At 35.9% G+C, this 12,775-nt stretch overlaps 1 protein-coding gene across 2 annotated transcripts in view; it reads right to left on the reverse strand.

The window, feature by feature from the left end:
• LOC112046476 (uncharacterized) overlaps positions 1-12,775 on the reverse strand; it is a 62,902-nt gene that overhangs the window by 19,308 nt on the left and 30,819 nt on the right. The window lies entirely within an intron of this gene.

A 12,775-nucleotide genomic window follows, 5' to 3' on the forward strand; every position in this document is an offset into this window, starting at 1 on the left:
AAGAGGCATTTCATTTGCTCAATTAAGGACACGTGCAGGAACAAAAACAAGTATTTGTATTAATATATAAATTTATTGAAAATTTATGTGTGTTTGTTGAAGTTTAATTTCTTTCCAGCTGAAATCTTTCGACAGCTGAAATTTATTTTCTCTGGATAGACGTACTTTGAAATAGTGATAGTACTTTGAAATAGATAGTGTAATAGTAGTTTGAGTGAGAATATTATATCTGATCCATGTGATGTTGCAGCTTGGATGTGTCAGATTTTTGAAAAAAAAAGAAAAGATTTTTTTGAAAATAGTTTACTATTTTCCGCAACTATTTAATCTACCAACCTATAAAAATAAACATCAAATCAACTGAGCAATGTCATCTACTTACTGTATGATATCCACCAAGGGATGTCAGTAGGGACCGGATGATATTTATTATAGGGAATCTGTTTCGTATACGTTAACTAACACGTCTATGCTAGTGAATTAGACTGGAGACTCTACGTAACGAAAACATCTTCAGGAGATGTTGAAAATAGCTAAATAAATCTATTATTAGTTATTCATAATGATATACTTCAAAATATTTAGTTCTTTCCAATACAAAACTTAAGTATAGTCAAATGCAAGCTGATTTACAAAAAAAAAATTTATTTTTATTTAGCCATATCTGGTTTCTCTTAGATATTGTCTTCACTTATTAACCAATCAGCTTTCCGGATGGCGTATTCATCAAAATGGACAAACCCATAAGCGTGAGTAGTATAAAATAATTACACTCGCACTAATGGGAAGGCATTGCAGAGGTAATGGCGGACGACCGGGCGGACATTTAGCCAAATCGCTGAGAAAGCCGAATGAGTTAGTGCCAGTGAAAGTTATTAAATATCATTTTCATAAGGCGGACATTTCGCTTTTCCTGTTGAATTTCCATTATCTTTTTAATGGCCCATGCAAGACGCAGGCTCCTTTTCGCATACAAGAGGGAGATTTGGAGTTTACACCCACCACGCTGATCATTTTGACCAAAGTCAAAAGCACTTTCACGTTATAGAGCAAGAACCTGTGATTCTTTATCCATAGTTACTGAGTTCGATTCCTCGATACCTACTGTTTTTCTCTTTCTTCTAAGTTCTAAGATATTTTCAGCAAAAAATCTCAGCTTGGAATTGGAAGTTACCCAAAAGTCATAAAACAAAATTATTTGTTGTTTTCAACTGGATGTCACGAAGGATCATGTCTCCAATCGCTAGACTCGTGACTTCGTGGCGCCCCTTTGTCAGATACCCTAAAATTTTCTTAATAAAAATATTTAATTATATTTTTCGAAGGGTTGCCGTGAAATAAGGTTAATTTATATAATCCTCATATTATATTGAGGATTAATATTAACAAAAAAAGACTTTCGTACTTGGATGGTTGAAATTTGCTATCTTCCAAAGCCACCATAGTCCAAACTCTACAATGGGGATGATGACTAGGTTTGAATATATTTATTTTTATTATACATTCTGGTAAATTAGATGAAAACTCATACACTTTAGCTTCCTTACATTAAATGTGATTTTTTTTAATGTGTGATTTTTTTTAATGTGTGAACTATAAACATAAACGCACAAATAACAAAGATATTAGTAATTTTGTTTAAACGACAAATCTAACGATCATTATGTACCTACGACGTCATTAATTCTTACCATTTTGTATGGGGCGTTCTTCAGTGGCAGTGCCCCAAATCTGACCCTTTAAATTCTGTAACTTCGAAAGCAATGATCGTAGATACCCAGTTACTTTTACAAAATTGCTTTACTATTAGCGTACTCTTAATTTATATACAATTTAAAAAACTGTCATCATCCCTATTGGCCTAAAGTCATCCCATGCTCCTATACCTAGCATGGGATGACTTTGCAGCCATTATAAAATGAAGTATATCTGGGTATCAGGGTCCCCTCAGTCCAATACAAAAGCCCAGTTACGTCGATACGAGTGCTCGGCGGGTTATCGGTGACCTTTTATCTCGAGACGGTTCGATATATTCTCGTTAGAGCGTTAACGAGAGAAAGTGGCCGCGCCTGCTTCGCGGAAGCTGCGAGAGTCTATAGATCCCAATGTGCCGGCGGAGTGACTAACAGCTTAGTGCTAACTGACAGAACAAACTCATATCACCGTTAGCTTTGAGGTATGTGGTATTTTGATGTCAGTGTTGGATTTTTTTTTAAATTTTTATTGACTTTTTTTTTATTCATTAGCCCTTGACTACAATCTCACCTGATGGTAAGTGATGATGCAATCTAGGATTGAGGCGGGCTAACTAGTTAGGAGGAGGATGAAAATCCACACCCCTATCGGTTTCTACACGACATCATAAATAAAATAAATAAATAAATAAAGCCTTTATTTCCAATAATATAAAAGTAATTGCAAAACATTATACATAATAAATTTTAGTATTAATTTTTAAACATGTCAATTTCATTTTGTACATTATAAGTTTGATAATAATTTTAAACATGTCAATTTCAATTTTAAATGATAATAAATATTTTATGTCAGAAAAATTCTTCGTCATTGTTAATATTATGTCAGTTCTTTATGTCAGTTAATTATTGGAACGCCCATTTTTGGGCATAGGCCTCCTCCATCCTTCTCCATGTATCTCTATCTCTCGCCAACCTTGTCCAAGTGGTCCCCGCTGTGTCTACGATGTCGTCGCGCCAGCGTCGTCGCGGCCGGCCTCTCGACCGGCGCTCGTCACGTGGGTACCAGTGCAATACCTTTTCTGTCCACCGCCTATCCGTTGTCCTTGTTATGTGTCCAGCCCAGCGCCATTTTAGGAGACATGCTAGTTTGGCCGCGTCTATAACTTTTGTCCTGTTCCTTATTATTTTATTTTTTATTTTATGTTTTATTTTTAGGCCTAGCATGCTCCTTTCCATGGCTCTTTGGGAAACCTGTATTTTATGAATTATTTCTTTAGTGATCGGCCACGTTTGGCAGCCGTATAAAAGAGTTGGCGTTACTACAGAGTCCATTGCCTGTTTCTTCAATTTAACATCCATATTTGATTTAAATATATGTTTTAAGGACCAGTATGCAGCCCAGGCTTTTTTGATCCGCCTTTCGACTTCATCGACATAATGTCCTTTGAAGGATATGTTCTGACCTAGATATACATACTCACACGACATCATACCGGAACGCTAAATCGCTTCGGTGGTAACTAGCCACGGCTGAAGTCTCCCACCAGCCAAACTTGTCTTGACTTAGTTGATCATTCCGGCTACGAATTTATAAGTTCTGGGTTCAAAACCAGAGTCAAGGTATGAAAATTTTATAAAATAAGATCTGTATTCTGAGCAAGATAATCTCATTTTCAGAAGGAATTTGTAGCTCAGATCCAGTGGCGTAGCGTGCCTTGGAGGGGCCCTGTATCAACTAGTTGTGGGGGGGGGAGTAGGGGTCAAAATATTTGCTGTAACATACTCGTACAGGATGTAATAATAATTTTCTTGGGCTTTTTTCCCGGGAAGCACTAGATATTGTGGATAACATCATACTGATTTTTGTTTTTCCCATAAGGGCCCCCTGTAGGCCGGGGGGGCTGATACGGCGGTAGATACGCCCCTACCCACCATGGTACTTACAATGCGGGGCTAACAGGTTCAGGATAATAATGTTTGACTATTTAATCACCATAATCAAATGTAATTAATTGATAATGACCACAGGCTATGATCTTAGGTGGTAATAATGTTATTACCTGCTAACTCCGTCCTGTTACTGAGAATAGACGTTGAAAGTATATATTAAAATCTGTGTATATATTTTCATGGACAACCTACTGATTAATTTTGATGACCCTTTGATGGTACATACATGTTATATACAGCGTAAAATCAAATGGCAATTTGTTGCAAATATAAATGGTGAAAATGGGAAAGAGTTTTAATCCCATATATTTCAGTTAATAATTTTGAAAATGAGGCATATGAAATACATATCTAATTTGACTGTCAGAACTAATATCTATAATGCTATTTGCATTATTGCAATAAATGAATGCTTCTTCTGGGTAGGTAAAATATCTCTGTTTTATTGTTTATTTCCTTATTTTGTGTATAAAATTTAAATTTAAATAATAATGTTAGCAATTAGCTTGTAAAATATAAACCCAACGTTGAAAACCATTCATTGAATTTTATCTATTTTATGTTAATTACAACATTGTACCTAGAGAAGTCACTGGCATTTAAGACACGAGCTTACCTAGTTCAGGACGTCATTGTAATTTGTGTACTGAGTTTTTTCAAATATTTTTTTTTTATTCTTATTCTTATATCAGTATTCAATAAATCTGAGCCTTGAGTCGCACCATTACTTAGCGCATTCTCGCCTCGATTAGCATTCAAGCCACATTCTTACATACGCATTTACCACACAATATATCTCAATAGGTACATATCTTCCGAAACCAGATCTACCGTTAGTCCCGAACAAACGCCAGTGAACAAAGATGCTGTGGTTTTTAACTACCATACCGATCACAGCGCACAGTCAACACTTAACACTTTATTATCGGTAATTAAGGTTCAATTTCGCGAGTTTCTTCCTTTCGTAGGTGTAAAAATAAGTTGGTGAAAAAGTCGTATTGAAAGTAGAGACAATGAGTTTAACGAGAAACTACGGAGAAATTCGTTTGCGGCAAATAAAAGGTGTCGAGACCTGGTTCTGTATAACAAATGGTTTTTCATGGAATTAGCGACATCCTATTTCCGATTTCTAAGTCGAACGGTTTTTTATCTCCTACCAAAAGTATATAAAGTATATAAGTAGCCGTGATAACCCAGTGGATATGACCTCTGCCACCGATTCCGGAGGGTGTGGGTTTGAATCCGGTCCGGGGCATGTACCTCCAACTTTTCAGTTGTGTGCATTTTAAGAAATTAAATATCACGTGTCTCAATCGGTGAAGGAAAACATCGTGAGGAAACCTACATACCAGAGAATTATCTTAATTCTCTGCGTATGTGAACTCTGCCAATCCGCATTGGGCCAGCGTGGTGGACTATTGGCCTAAACCCTCTCATTCTGACCTCTGCCACCGATTCCGGCGGGTGTGGGTTTGAATCCGGTCCGGGGCATGTACCTCCAACTTTTCAGTTGTGTGCATTTTAAGAAATTAAATATCACGTGTCTCAATCGGTGAAGGAAAACATCGTGAGGAAACCTACATACCAGAGAATTATCTTAATTCTCTGCGTATGTGAACTCTGCCAATCCGCATTGGGCCAGCGTGGTGGACTATTGGCCTAAACCCTCTCATTCTGAGAGACGACTCGAGCTCAGCAGTGAGCCGAATATGGGTTGATGACGAAAAGTATATCATGTATCTTCAAGAGTAGAGGCATCTTTAAAAAAAATGTATAACAGTGATATGTGTGGTTGTCTACGACATCGTAGCTTCCAAATAGGAAGACTGATTTTGTAAGAGGTACTTAGCTAATATGATGAAAACCGATTAAACTAATCCTATGATTAAATTTAACATTATGCAATGGGGAAAGTCTACCTATTTAGACCTGAATACTTTTTATTAAATTTTTTTTAATTAAATTTAGCTTGCATTTATTAATTAAGAATGCCTAAAAAAATGTTATAGGACCCATGTCGGTCCTGCAGGCTTATTTATCTTTGACGTATGCTAGTTGACTATATGTAACAAATGTCATCCGTTGCCTACTGGTGTATATCATACAGTAAGTAGATAACATTTCTCAATTGATTTGATGTTTAATAGGTTCAAAATAAAGACCAAAATAGTGAATAGGCCAGCTGGACGAATATATTTTACAATTAAAACAAAAGAAAAACGACGTACTCTGCAAAGTTACATTTCAAAGTATCATACAAAATTTATTTTTCAAACTAGTGAGACAGCAATTTATATTTGTAGTAGACTGAGGAGTGTGGGCATAAAGTGGGTTACAGCGAAATGTGTTCTTTAGACATCTTTACAATAATCCTATGTCCAGCAGTGGACGTCCATCGGCTAATAATAATAAGTGAAAACCCTATTAAATTGTATTAAAAAAAATGACAATGAAAATACATACCATGAAAAACGTAAGAGGATATTTTTTTTTTATTCTTGACAAGTTAGCCCTTGACTACAATCCCACCTGATGGTAAGTGATGATGCAGTCTAAGATGGAAGCGGGCTAACTTGTTAGGAGGAGGATGAAATCCACACTCCTTTTGGTTTCTACACGACATCGTACCGTAACACTAAATCGCTTGGCGGTACGTCTTTGCCGGTAGGGTGGTAACTAGCCACGGCCGAAGCTTCCACCAGCCAGACCTGGACCAATTAAGAAAATCTCAATCTGCCCAGCTGGGGATCGAACCCAGGACCTCCGTTTTGTAATACCACTGCGCCACGGAGGCCGTCTATACAAAAATAAATAAATTATAATACGAAGTGGTTTTTATTAGCCATACGGTATAGGTAAGGCATCACGTATTCTCACCCCCACGTCGTTAAGGGCGCGGTGAACAGGGGAAGCTCGTCCGCTATGTCTGAAAGGCACGTGATAACGACCGTGATGTGTGGAAAAAATCGGCAACTCTTTGTATTAAAACCTGAATGTGTCGTTGAAATTTGTAAACAAAATAAAGGATTTTTAATCACGCTGCATAGCGAGGATTAAACTAAAATAATAATACATACACGTGCTAGGGGTATTTTATAGTCATCGTTAATAACACATAATCGGCTCACTGTTGAGCAAGAGTCTCCTCAAGAGAGAGGGGTTAGGCCTTAGTCCACCACGCTGGCCCAATGCGGATTGGCAGACTTCACACACGTAGAGAAAATTCTCAGGTATGCAGGTTTCCTGACGATGTTTTTCCTTCACCGTTTGTGGCACGTGATATTAAAGTTTTTAAAATGCACATAACTGAAAACTTAAAATTGGTTAAAAAAAATTGTGAGTACAAAGTGTAAATAAAAAAGATTTGAATAATCTTCTCTCTAGAAACGAACATAGGTTAACTTATCGTTTCCGAGAAGTAATTAAATCCTTCGCAGGGTTCAATGTACTGTCTGTATATTAATTATAAAGTCCTCTGCCTGTCTGTCTGTTCGCAATGAACTCAAAAACTACTAATCTTCATGCTGTTTTCACTAATAGATAGATTGAATTCTGAGCAAGGAATAAGTATACAATTTGTCAAGATTTTGTGTAAGAAAGTCGTAAAAAAGCGACACTTTGAATGAAAGTATTTTCATTGGACTAAGCGGGGTGCCACGTGGGCGAAGTCTCGGGCGTCTACAAAGTAGTTATGTTAATCAAGATCTATAGTGCACTCACATAAAGTCTATTTGATGTATTAAAAATAACATTTTTAATTCGGCTCACTGCTGAGCTCGAGTCTCCTCTCAAAGCGAGAGAGGTTAGGCAAATAGTCCACCACGCTTCCCAATGCGGAAATTAAGGAAATTCTTCTGCTTCTGCTTGTTTTTAGCGAATAGGCTAGGCACTATACATACAGAATGAAAAATTCCTTCTCCTTTCTTCCTTCAGATTCGCAATGAGTCCTAATTAATAAGGGTAGGCATCGCTTCTATAAGGTGCACACCACTGTCGCCTTCTGTATTATTGTCGTATCCAATCCTATCATGAGAGTTTTGCTTAGTAGGAAAAGTGTAAGGACTATTGGTCTAAAAAGACATACCTTTAAAATTATTTTCATTTATTCAATAAGCGGTAGATACTTGCAATTCCAAACCGTATACAAGTCATAATACATGCAATAGCCGCGAAATTAACACTAAAACTTTTATCGTTTAATTTGCGGCTCTTTCTCGACAGAGTAACAAAAACGAGTACTTGTTCAAAAATGGCCACCTATCTATAAATAGCTTTCCACTATAGGAACCCTAAATGTACTTTCCACCGAACCGGCTAACTCACACATACACACTTACGCACACCGACACGGTGCGCGGGCGCAACACACACGCAAAGGGCAAAGGGAAATTTTGGCAATAATTTGTGTGGTACACGAGATTCACTAGACTACGGTGCAACAATATTTGTTAATTTACTTAAGTCAATTGTAAGTTACCGTTGCAGAGGTAGAAACGTATTGATGAATTACGGTAAAATTACATATTGATTGCTTAACCACTTTTTGTTTCTAATATTATAAATGCGAAAGTTGTTTGTTTTACTCAATCACTCAAAATTCTGGTACACCATGTAAGCTACTTTTTATTGCACTATTCTTACTCACGGGATCTGGATCTACGTGAATCTACGAGACAACGGGGCAAATTTAAACATGATCATTTGATGGCCCGTTCCATATTCGTCTTTATTCAGTGTAATCTGATGTTTTTTTTTACAGAATTTCAAATTGATGTTTTGTCAAAGTAAGCGTAAAAACGAGTGGACTAACGCTATTAATATAGAAATCGAAAATCTCGGAAATAAGGAAATCTATATTAAAATGGTATTTTTTATGTAGTTTATTTTTTAGGTATACTATAGGAAAATCCAGATGGCCTGCCTATAAAGTGAATGTTATATTACACATGTCATATAAAAACATGGCCTACTTACTATGTGCTGCTATACCTACTTGGTGCCTGGCACAAAGCAATGTTGCTTGACGGCAGAAATAAGCATTTATGTATTTTGTGATTGACTTCCACAATAACATTTTTTATAAACCATGTAAAGCCGGGAGGGTCACTAGTTTAAAAATATAATTAATAAAAGGTAGAAATAAAATTTATTGAATAGTTTCTCTTTCAAATCACTTTCAAGTGTTTATTTTAAAAGTAAATATTTATTTGACTTAATTGCTGTTTACTCATAAAATATGAACTGGGTTTCAATTAAAAGTTCAAAGGTCAAAGTAGCATTGAAGTCGCTATAGAGATAAAGTATCTGAAAAGGAATCGAATACTTCAAGCCAGTAAATACACGTTGGAACCGTATTCTTCGGGGAACAGGTAATTTAATCAATAGTCTCACCGTATTTTCTCGAATGTACTATAATGCGCTAATATAATATATAAATGTGTGTATGGGTGTGTTTGTATGTGTGGCTGGTTTTTTAAGTTGCTGTACGTGTGTGCGTGAAGGCAATCATTATTCGTAAGTACTAGAGGATAGAACGACTGTATGTATAGATTTTGGATGTACAGTCATACTCAAATTAATGTAATATTTTTGCGTATATTTTTAATTAAGATTTACATGTTTGTTTTCTAAAAATCATAATCGTAATCTTCTCCTATGTCCATTTTCCAATTTTAAAGTAAAAATAAATTGGTTTTGTAATTACAGTGTGAAACAGTCATAATTAATGTAAACTCACACTCAAACTATCGCCCTGGTGTGAAATAATAAGCATATCTACCTCGTTGGAAAGCTTTTGCGACTTCAGATAGATCGTAGGTTTGATCCCTGGATACGTTCATATAAACGTATTGGATTTTTCTTACATACAATAAATTACTGGCACTCAAGATCACTGGCAACTATTTCTTATAGTTATAAGTAATGAGTTGAACCCTGTAATTTTTTTTTTACATTAAGGCCAAGTCAAGAGCCAAGTACCCGTACACGTTGCTCATCGTGAAATTAAAAAAATATGAGTTTTTTCTACAATTTCAGAAGGTATCATCTCTGAAAAGACGGTAACTAATTAGTTTAATGACAGAGCAAACGACCGCCCGCTCGCAGCGCCTTCAATTAAAAACAAGTACCCTCAAAATCTTTGATCGAGGAAATTTTAATGAAGGTTTCAATCCGCATTAGCGGTTTCGCTTCCAACTGTAATTAAGCAAGTTATCATTCATTTATAGGGTTCCGTGTGACATCATCCTACTAATATTATAAACACGAAAGTTTGTATGGATGTTTGTTTGGATGTATGTTACTCTTTAGCGTCGCATGTACTGAAACAATTTGGAATGGAAATAGATTTTACTCTAGATTAACATAGGCTACATTCATCCCGAAAAAATCCACGGTTTCCGCGGGATTTGTGAAAAACTAAATTCTACGCAAGTGGCGGGCATCCGCTAGTTAAATTTCTAAATGCGAAAGTTAGTTTATCTGTGACGCCGACGAGCCTGCTAACCCGCATTAGAGCAACGTGGTGGATTCAAAAATTCTAATTCAAAATTCATTTATTTCAATTAGGCTTAGTTTACAAGCACTTTTGAAAGGTCAAGATTATGTCATAATTTAATTTAATCTAATGGTGGTAATAATAGTCGAAAACTTAAAATTAAAGTTACGAGGGTTCCAAACGCGCCTTGGTCCGAGAAGAGCCCACAACAAACTCAGACAAGGTTTTTTTTTGTTTACCACCATTTTACAAACTTATTTAAAACTAAGCTAGCTAAGGATCTCCATATCCTCTCCCTTGTAAAGAGAGAGGTCTCTTGTGTAATAGTTATTGTAACAAGTACCTAGATAAAAACAGTTAAAATTTAAATATAAATAATATACGGTCCAAAAATTAACGTAAGTTAATTAATCGTTAACGACAAACTAGCGATTGAAAATTTAATAAAATTATATCTAAATAATTATAAATCTAAGAACTGATTAAAATTTTTAATATATTCAAATATCATTATCTGGAATACGAAGTCATTGAAGTTATTAAACATAAATTAAATATTAAATAATGTATTAATGGCATGAGAAAAATAACCATAAATTGATAATTTTGAATAATTTTTCAGTTGTTTATGTAGCCGACTGTACACTAAGAATTCAAGCACTCCCGCACTCAGCCAAACTGCCAAAATCGGTCGCCGCGGCGCAAGCGCATAGGTCAAGCGCACCCATCTGTCTCGCTCCCCCGCACGCACCAGAGCGAGAGGCACACACATCTATACAACTTGCAGACAAAAATGCAGCGGCCGGCGATGCAATGATGATTTTTTTGGCATTTTCGGTTTTCTTTTTTGAATGTACTCAGGTACAGATTAGGTGAGGAAACTTTGAAGTGATTTAAGTATTTTTTATCGCGCTGAATATGTTCGATGTTGAAAAACGTTGTTAAAATTGTTTTAATGTTGCGATTAATCCTAACGAAACCAAAATTGCGAAAGTGTGTGTGTGTATGTTTGTTCCTCCTTTACGCAATAGCTACTGAAGCGATTTGGCTGAAATTTGGAATGGAAATAGATTTTACATTGGATTAACGCATAAGCTACTTTTATACCGGAAAAAATCATAGTTACCGCGGTATTTTTTATAAACTCAATTTCACGCGGTCGAAATCGCGAGCGTCTCTCAAAAATGATGTGTTTTTTCTACGGAACCAGTGAAGAAAAGTCGTGTTTGCTCACTCAGTGAAATAAAAATGTTCGACTTTTTTGTTTTTGTCCATAGATAAGCGCTATAACAAAAACATTAGTAAGCACTCGGAGCAATCCTTATAATCGCAATTCGCTTTCCTTGTAAAGTGGAAATTTTGCGAAAATATATCGTCAAAATTTTCGCAAACACTCAGAATTATACATTACAGAGTCGCAGTTTTATTCAAAGGAATAATATCGTTCCCTTAATGACACGCCCCAGTGAACAGCACTCGTATGAACAAACACTTTCAATGCGTTCCCGGACTGAAATGAATATAGAAAACCAGTACCTGCCGTGTCATTTGAATAAATAATGTTTCGTCGCTATTAAAAATATATCATAAAAGATGTACGTTCGCAAAAATACTGCTCTGCGAAGCCCGCTTCTATCTACAGTGTTCCCATTAATCATTATTTTAACTTTTTTTATCAGCTCATTTCGGCAAGGTCTCTCTCCATCTATGATAGTTATGGAGCTTAGAACCACCTTGCTGGTTCTATGCGATTTAGCGGGCTTAGGATAATGTTTTTAAATCGTCTAAAAACCACTATCAATAATATTAATGATGCCGTACCCCGTGGTCACGATAACCACTGGACCAACTAGGGATTTAAAAATATTCCTACCTAATTCAATGGTGTTAAATACTGTTAAATGTGTTACTAGGTCATGAAAAATGAGGAGCTCAAAAGAGGAAATTTCAACATCTCAATGTTATTTGTGGTAAAAAATACGAACGTTATTTAAACAAATAATATCTAAATATCGTCCACAATACCGAGTTGTGTGTTCAGGAAGTGTAAAAACTATTTTAACATAAATAAATAATGAAATTAAACACAAAATTGCGCATGTATGCGCTCAGTTTTGTAGCCTATTTTTTGTGTAGGGACGTAACCGATCTATAGTATAAAATTATCATTGAAGTTATTCGAATCGAATCCCTAAAAAAAAACCAAATTACCGATTATGCCTCTGATGTTGCAGTTGTCTATAGGCGATGGTATTCACTTATTATCAGGTGATATGCTTGTCCATTTGCCCACATTTCACATAAAAAAACGAAAGATGTGATTATTTACGTCTGTCAATATTTTGAAGCAAATTCCTTACTGTGACATGCGCCTGCTTAGAAGTATAGAGCAAATGTGTAGATTGTAAAAATGCTACTGATTTATTGAAAGGGAAAGGCAAATATATTTTAATACTAACGGACGCCCGCGACTTCGTCCGCATGGAATTCAGTTTTTCACGAATCCCGCGGGAATCATGGATTTTTCCGGGATGAAAAGTACCCTATGTGTTAATCCAGAGTAAAATCTATTTCCATTCCAAATTTTAGCCAACTTCGCGTAAAAGAGGAACAAACATACTTACACACTTTA

Source organism: Bicyclus anynana, chromosome 14 (genome assembly GCF_947172395.1).
Source record: "Bicyclus anynana chromosome 14, ilBicAnyn1.1, whole genome shotgun sequence".
Lineage (NCBI taxonomy): Eukaryota > Metazoa > Arthropoda > Insecta > Lepidoptera > Nymphalidae > Bicyclus > Bicyclus anynana.